Below are 8821 nucleotides of genomic sequence, written 5' to 3'. Positions count from 1 at the left end.
CTCTCTCTCTCTCTCTCTCTCTCTCTCTCTCTCTCTCTCTCTCCCCTGTGTTCTTTCCCCAACCCTATTTTTCTTTCTTCGATTTTCTTTACTTTTCTCTCTTTTCTCATCTACTTTATTCTTTTTTTTCCTAAGAAATTCATCAATGAATTTCAATCGTTTTACAATAGAATTTTAACTTAGCAATTTCTTTTTATGTTGTATAATTGGTGTTCGAATTGAAATTGTTAATCAATAAATTTTGAAAATATTTGACTGTAACGACCCAACCGATCGTTTTGCTTTCTAGATCCCCTTTCCCCTAATTAAGACTCCCCGTAAATGCTTTTACTGTTTTATGACTTGCGGGGATGGTTAGTTCGGGTTGAAATTGGAACACTTAGTTCCTTAGTAATGGCTTAAAATGGATAAGTGAACTTGAGGCAATATTTTGAGTAAACAACCTCGAAATCGGGATTCGAAAGGTTCCAATAGGTTCGTATGATGATTTTAGACTTGGGCGCGTGTTCTGATCAGGTTTCGGATAACCCGTGAGCGTTTCAGCGCTTAATGTTGAAAGTTGGCGCATTGAAGATTTTAAGTTCTTTAAGTTTGGTTTGGAGTAGGTTTTGGTGCTATCGAGGCACGTTTGAGATTCCGAGCCTGGGAATAGTTCTGTATGATGATTTAAGACTTGCACACAAAATTTGGCGTCATTCCGAGTTGATTTGATAGGAATCGAACGCGCGGAAGTATTTTTAGAAATTTTTGAGTTTCATAATTTGATTCATGTGTTTGGGCGTCCGATTTGTATTTCTAGATGTTATTTTGGAGTCTCGATCGCGCGAGCGGGTCCGTATTATGTTGTTAGATGTGTGAGTGTGATTGGATGGGGTCCCGGAGCCCCCGGATGCGTAACGGATTGGAATCGGACTCGTAAATTTTGCATGGGGGACTGCTAGTGCTCCAGTTCCGGTGCGTTCGCACCTGTGTGGTTTTGGACGCAGGTGCGAGCTCGCAGAAGCGAGCCTGTGATCGTAGAAGGGGCATGGGGGGTGAGAGGCCAGTGGTCCGCAGAAGCGGAGAAGTTCCGTGGAAGCGAACTTGCATTGGCGATGTTTGGGACGAAGATGTTAAGCGAGGCCAGCCAGGCACGGGTAGCAGGTGCGACAGGACTTCCACAGAAGCGAATACCCGTCCGCAGAAGCAAAGGGAGGCAGCCTGGTCAAGGACCACACCTGCGATGGATTTTCCGCAGGTGCGACCCAAGGTCCACAGAAGCGGAAATCGGTGGAGGCAGTGGGGTTTTTAATCCGAGACTTAGACCTTTCTTCACAATTTCACCTAGTCTTGTGATTATCTTGCCTATCGACTGTCTTGAATAGAGCTGAGACTAGGGATTTAAAGTTGTGATCATCGATGTAGCCTTCTTTTTTTGAAAAATTTGAGGAATAATTAATACCTATGAAAATGCCATGTGCTCTCGCGTCGCAAGTACTTCCACGAGCGAGGTAAACATATCTACTCTGATGGAATCGGGTAGTTTGCCTCGGCAGTGTGACAGCACCACTCTTATGGGATCCGGCCGTTTGCCTCAGCAGTATCATATTCTTATGGATGAGGCCGTTCGTGTCGGCAATACCACTATTCTTATGAGATCGGGCCGTTCGCCTCGGTAGTACTGAGTACCACTATTCTTATGGGATTGGGCAGTTCGCCTCGGCAATTGCGTGGTTTATAATCGAAATGGGTTCCAGATTGAATAATTGAGTTAGTACCTTCACGGTCAGTTATGAGATGTTGGTGACGTGTTACAGGATCCTGCTGTACTTATTGTAATTTCTTTTATTTGACTCATTGATGCCTGTTGTTTGTCCACCGGGTTTACTTTATGTACTTTTATTGTTATTATTAACCTCTAGTAAGTGTCAAGTCGACCCCTCGTCACTGCTTCTTCGAGGTTAGACTAGATATTTACTGGGCGTGTTGTTCTTCATACTCACGCCACACTTTTGCACTGATGTGCAGGTACTGAGACAGGTTCCACCAGCAGTCACGCGGGCGCGTAGCCGATCTGTTACGGAGACTTAGGAGTGAGCTGCTTGCTTTCCTATGATCCGCAACACCGGAGTTTCCTTCCATTTTATTTACTATTTCTGTCTATTACTTTAAGACAGTAGCCTTAGTAGTTTAGTATATTCCCTAGATTTGCTCATGTACTTGTGGCGCCAGATTTTGGAGATTTGTAGCACTTTTGTACTGTTGTACTTATCACTTCTATCGCAGTAGACTATATATTTTTATGTTGGAACTTGTTTAAAATGACTTATCATCATTGCATGAAATTTGGTGTAATTAAAATATGTTAAAAAGGGGATAAATAAATGGTAGATTCGCTTGTGTGCTTGCCTAACAGTGGAGTTAGGTATAGTCTCTACCTAGTACGGAATTGGGTCGTGACATTGACTCTCCATCATTGACAACCATTAACAAGGTTCGCTTTGAATTCAAATTTGGATTTTCAAAATATATTATTTATTTGGATTGGGTATTATTGCAAACGATTGAAAGTATTCTTTATAATTTATATCTCAATTTTGAGGATGTTTGATGAAGATTAGAGTTGATTTGGCTGGATTTTAAATTAAAACTCGAAGAAGAAGAAGAAGAAGAAGAAGAAGAAGAAGAAGAAGAAGAAGAAGAAGAAGAAGAAGATGATATGACATACAATATACATACAAAATTATATTAAAATTAAATTATAGTTGTATGAAAATTGTATTTAATTTGTATTCGATTGTAGTTATATATATATATTTTTTAATTTTGAATATTGTATGAAGTTGGAAATTAGTCGTATATTGTACGAATCATCATATAAAATTTGTATTTAAGTTATATCTACTATCTTTTTACATAAAGTTATCGATATGTATCAAAATTGCATCAAGAGAGGAAGTTTTGATTGAAATTTTAGAGAGGAAGAAGAACACGCCACATACAAAATATATACAAAAGACATATCGTATAAAATTTGTATGAAAATTATATTTAAGTTGTATGATCTTGTAGTTGTATTTAGCTGGGTAAGAATGATGTATCAAAGTTGTAGATAAGTCGTAAATAAGTTGTATACTGTATAATTAGTTGTATGAATTATTTTTTAGTTTGTATATTGTTGTAGATGTTTCAAATTTGTATTAAATTTGTACGTAATTTGTTTTAAATTCGTATGATGTCGTATCATACATTATTCTTTTCTTACTCGATTTATTAAAAAAAGGTAGAGAATGAATTCCAAATAGTCTCATGTGAACCTCTGTCTTAAAAGGCAGAATTGGAACTTGCCTGGGGCGTAGCCCCGGGCGCGCCCAATGCCCAGCGTACTGGGCTCGCCTAATAGAACTTTATGCAATTGTATGTAACTAACCTTGTAAATTCTCAAATTTTCTTAATAAATCGTTGACTATTCAAAATTACTTTTTTCTTAATCATAAATCATTAAGTTGACAGTATTTTATGTCATAATTAAAATATAAATTATTGCACGTTATCCACTAAGACTGCTATGATAGTTAATTTTAAATAAATCTTTCATTTAAAAAGTATTTATTTGTTAACTTTTGTTATGTCTTTACTATATAATAGTCTATAATATTTTTTATAATTATTTTTCTAAATATTGTTTTTCATGTTTACGATATAAAATACTTATTAAATTAATAGATCAGTATTAGCTAGTAGCTATTTACAAATAATTAGTTATCATGGTATTGTATGGTGAATTATGTGTCACTTTATTAACTTGTTGAAACTTAAAAATAAATGATGCTAAATAATTATATCTAAATTGTGAATTCTGTTTTTATATAAATTCTCTTTCAAATAGAAAGTATATTAAATAAACGGAGTATTTTAAGAAAAATATCAAATTATAATATCGAAATATTTTCAAGATTCATTACTCCTTAAGAGACACATATAAGATTTCGTATCGAATACATTACTTTTGATGTTTGAGTTGTAACGATGTTGCAGCTAATTTTCATATTATGATATACGTCATACTTTTCATATTATTCATAGTTGAATTATAATTTATAAATATTTTAAATAGATTATTTGTCATAATTTTGTGATTTTAATAAAATTTTATAATTTTTTTTAATTTATACTATCTTAAAATTAGTAAAATTTAAAGATCATTGAGACTTACGCCCCATGTCTCAGGACTTACGCCTCGCCTCGTCAGAGGTAAAACGCCTCGCCTCACGCCCCCGCCTTTTAAAACATTGATGTGCACTAATTCATGTTTGTATGAACTCAAAAACTTGAATATTAATGGGAATTGAATGAATTGGATGGAGAAATTTCAAGTTTCACATTAAAAACATCATCATCGAATTTCTACTGCTGCTGCTAGTGCTATATCGATGGAGGTGGAGAACAGAGGATGGTACGTTGCGAGTTATGCACCGACATGTGTTCCCAAATTTGAGCATCTTAAGCTACATACTGTAAATTTGTCGCTGAGAGCTGATTCCATTCCAGATGGACATGTGACATTCCAAGTCCTCTATGCCTCCATTGATCCATATGTACGCACTCAATTAAGGGAGTTTTGGGTGGAGAGAGGCGGCAGAAAATAGAGAAAGAGGAGAGGAGAGAGAAAAAGAAAAATGATGTAGCTTAATCTCCTTATTTAAGGCACTAATAATGGATTGTATATAAATAGTAAAGAAAATACAGTTATAACAAATAAATTTAAAACTTTAGTAAATATGTTTGAATTATGATATATGAACCAAAAAAAAAAAAAAAAAATTCATTTAAGTATTACTTGACGTCGTAAACTATTATACTATTCTCTATTAGGTTTCTCTTTCTCTTGTTAACAATGTAACAAAAATAGATTAGAATATTCTTTAACAATGTAACAAAAATAAATTAGAATATTCTTTTTCTTATCTAAGATGTGATTAAAATTAGGATTGGAGTGCATTTTTGCAACTTCTTCACTTTGCACAAACTTACATGTACGGTCTATGCTCTCATCAGAAGCTTTCTACTCTTCTTCGTTCCTTTTCTTCTTATTCACAAACTCAGCCTTTACCAAATATATGAAAAATATATTTTAAAAATATTGTTTCTAATTATCCAGATAACATTTAACTGATATACACCAATAATATAAAGAACTTTTTTATACTATCAATATACAATATTGACCTGTGATAGTCGGTAAAGTTAGTTATCAATTTTTTCCTAGATTATCAATTGAGGTAATAGTTATCATAGAGACTATACGTATAGATTGATTGTCTAAATATTTTTTGAATCCGTCAATGTATAAAACTTAAATTGTAAATAAATTATGTTATATTATATCCAATTAATTATGAAAATTACAAGTACCTCCCTCCGATGAGAAACTACATTCCTCCATTATTATTACTATTATTTCTTTTGATTAAAAATGTCATCTTTATAAAAGGTTTAGTGTGAAAATGAATCCATGAGTCGCACTCCAAATTACTTGGAGAGTAAGCTGTTTTCATTGCTTTGAAAAGATAGAGAGTTTCCTACTTGCCTCTTGAAGAACAAAATGTTTATAATTCACATAGAAAGTATGGTCAACAATCGTTGCAAATTTCATTTTGAGTTATTTCGAGAGTCCTTCTTGCGGGCAATTTCATACAAAATCTATTGGGGAATCTCCTCCACACCCGAATTGACTATCTTGTGTAGTGGGTCTTGTCAAATGAAAACTAATACTAGTCATGGGATGAGAATATCATAATATATATTTTTTTTTGCTTTGCTTTATACATATAATATTATGCGGAAAATAGTCAAATTGCTTATGTACTATACTGCTAGTCTGCTAGGGAAACTTTTGCTCTCCGTTAATAGTTGGGCTTCTTTTTGTCCTTATGTTATAAAAGTGGCACATGATAATAGGTGAATTTGACTATAATCACACCGTAAATAATCACCTTCTTGTGTAGTTTTAATGCTAAAAGTGATGACAAAATGCTCTTATTAGTGCTTTTCATGATTTGTAGGTGATATATGTATAAGGAAGGCTAAGGAGCAGTTTTGGAGTTAAAAGTGATGAAAAAGAGGCCAACTGTGAAATTTTCCAAGTGAACCAGGCAAAACAGGCCGAAAAATTCAGAATACTGGATCCACCGCGGTTCCACCGAGACCGCGGCAGAACCGCGGTGGGAAGCAGCTGCAGAAGTTGTGAGAATCCGCGAGGGTGTTTGGACGCGGTTCTACCGCGACCGCGGCAGAACCGCGGCAGGCGCAGAAACTTCGGGGACCAAAGTGTCAATTACGGGATTTTTAGACCTAAACCCTATTTAAAACATTAGACTTCGCCCAAGAGAGGCATGTATTGATTTTTAAGGTTTCTTAGCAAGGAAAATCATTGTGAGAGAATACTCTAAACATCTTTCTTCTTTTCTTTTGATTTTTATGATGAATTCATTCTTAGTTTATTTTCCCATAGCCATGAGTAGCTAAATTCCTTGTCTAAGGTTTTGATGGAACCTATTGGGTGATGAACTTCTTGTTTATGTGAATACAAATTGCTAGTTTAATCTCTATTTGTTCAACTTCGTGTTCGTTGTAGTTAATTGACAGGATCCTCAATTAGCTGTGACTATTTAGTGTGCATAGCTTGGAAAAGAGTGCATATTTAGAGTATTGTTGAACAACACCAATCCTAGATTATTAGAGGAATCTATAATTGTGGGTTTACAGGCGGGATTAGGGATAACGAAGCCTTGAGTGTAATCTAAAGTGAATTGTGCCAAATAAAATAAGCTAGTGTATCTCGGGAGAGTGCAATAGTAGATTACTGTGATTACTCGGGAGAGATTTGCGGTAAGATTAGCGTTCATGATTGATAGAGATGTGTGGGTAAATTTATATGAGCATAAACAGAAGGGAATCCATCAATAGGGGAAATCATTGCCTTAGCCTTTCCTCATAATTGTTTACAACCTTATTAATTTAGTTACAGCCATTTAGTTACTTGCAAGCTAGTTGTTAAAGAACACTCAACTGAGAATTTGAATATTTGGGAAGCTGGTTCTGAAGAATTAGTGGGTCTGAAGATAGTGGTTGATAGGTTAACTCTCTGTGGATTGGACCCTGGGCGTAATACTCGGGTTATATTTGCAACGTCCGCAGAGTCCTTTTTATAAGGCATAGTTGGGCGTGATCAGCACACAAATATTTTCAAATCCAAATAACGAAATTTTAAAAATATGAAAAATTCAAAAATTCTTATGAATTAGGGCAAAAAATGTTCTCTTTGTTATAAAACAATAAAAGAAGAAATGTATTGCAGAGAAAAGTAGAGAGAGAGAATTCTTATTGATTTAGGATGGATTAAAATAGAATAGAACCCCTCAATTTTGTAGGGGAAAAGTAACAAACTCTAAAATCTCTCTAAAAGTTTGACATTAACCATGAATAAAATACTATTTATAACACTCCCCATTTGAATGTGTATTCAACAGATAATATGCCTCGTTAAAACCTTAACTAAAATAAAACACAACGAAAAAAAATTTTAGTAAAGAAAAAAGAGTACACATGTTTAATAATACGCCTTTTGATTGCCTCGTTAAAAACCTTGCAAGGAAAACCCAGTGGGATAAAACTTGTAAGGCAAAAAGAGTACAATGAGTATTAACTCCCCATGATACGACAATCAATTCACATCTTTGAGCCTTCATATTCTAATCTTGTGCACCATCTTCAAAAGATCGTTGGTAGAGATTTGATAAATAAATCAACAATAGTAACTTGAATGAATATGTTGCATCTTAAAATTATCATTCTTGATAGATATGCAATGTCTTCATATATTATCGTGGAATGACCTTTCAATATCTCCATAGAGGTAAAAATTCGTGCTATCACATTATCATGCTAATAGTATAGCAAGATACACATGTGTATAAATTGTACTTAGGATGTGGTACTTCAGGACCAAGAATTGTATATTCTATAAGCGATTTAAATCCTTCAAGGATTGTCATATAAGCCATATAAATAGACTTTAGATGAATATCAAGTTTTCATGTCATGCTAGACGATAAGTGGGGATTTTGACTACTTATTAGCGCCTTTTAGCTTTTGTATTTAGTCTAAAAACGTTCAATTGTGTTCCCAAAAACTGATGTGTGCTTAATTGCAGGAATATTGGAAAGTGAACTCCCGAGATGAAATCCGACTCAAGAAGGAGTAATCTAAACTCAAGAACACAAAAGGCACAGAAGCTCAGAAGTGTGGACCGCAGAATATCATCTGCGGCCGCAGAGTATGAAGGAAAGGCCAGCAGAAAAAGTTGCAAAGTGCGGTCCGCACATGAATTGTGCGGCCGCAGAAGCTGGGTCAGGAGAAAATTTCAGAGAGTCTGCATTTCAAGACCATCAAAAGCGCGGACCGCACACATATTGTGCGGCCGAAGAGAAGAGCTATGCAACCACAATTACAATTGTGCGGACCGTAGAAGAGCGAGGTACGACCGCAGTTACAAATCTGCAAACCGTAGAAAGAGTACAGTGCGGCTGCAGTCTAGAATTATGCAGCCGCAGATTTCCAATCCAGTCAAATTGAAGAAAAGTGCGGACCTCACATGGAATTGTGCGGCCGCAGAACCTCCAAAAGGGCATTTTTGTCCAATATTTTCAGCCCTGTATAAATAGACGAGTTTCACATTTTTAGCTTAACTTTTGACATCAACAACTACACTAGCCGTTTCTCTTTACTTCTTTTAGTAGTTTTTTTTAATCTTTTGGCTTATTTTAAGATAACTTTTGTC

The sequence above is a fragment of the Nicotiana attenuata genome, chromosome 7, assembly GCF_001879085.1.
Source record: "Nicotiana attenuata strain UT chromosome 7, NIATTr2, whole genome shotgun sequence".
Classification (NCBI taxonomy): Eukaryota; Viridiplantae; Streptophyta; class Magnoliopsida; order Solanales; family Solanaceae; genus Nicotiana; species Nicotiana attenuata.
The sequence above is the reverse complement of the archived record's forward strand: the minus strand, read 5'-3'. Positions refer to the sequence as shown.